Below are 314 nucleotides of genomic sequence, written 5' to 3'. Positions count from 1 at the left end.
TTCAAGAAACGACCTAATTTTTTTTGTACGGATGTCCTTTGACCCCCATAATATACCGTTGGAAAGGTATTTCAAAGGGGATACAACTTTCATTTAGGAAGTTTTCCCAAATTCCTAATTAATAAAGGGGTTATGGTCGGCTGGAAGTAAGACCTTCTACAAACTCACTTGCAAACGTACCTCGTAGAAAGTGGCTTCCAAATTTGCTTTGCCCGAGACATTTCTTATGACTTGATTAGTTTTCAAAACACTTCCTATAACCCTCATATTGGTTCCATTATAGTATCATCTTATGAGACAAACCTTCGCCCGAA

Source organism: Lycium ferocissimum, chromosome 7 (assembly GCF_029784015.1).
Source record: "Lycium ferocissimum isolate CSIRO_LF1 chromosome 7, AGI_CSIRO_Lferr_CH_V1, whole genome shotgun sequence".
NCBI lineage: Eukaryota > Viridiplantae > Streptophyta > Magnoliopsida > Solanales > Solanaceae > Lycium > Lycium ferocissimum.
The sequence above is the reverse complement of the archived record's forward strand: the minus strand, read 5'-3'. Positions refer to the sequence as shown.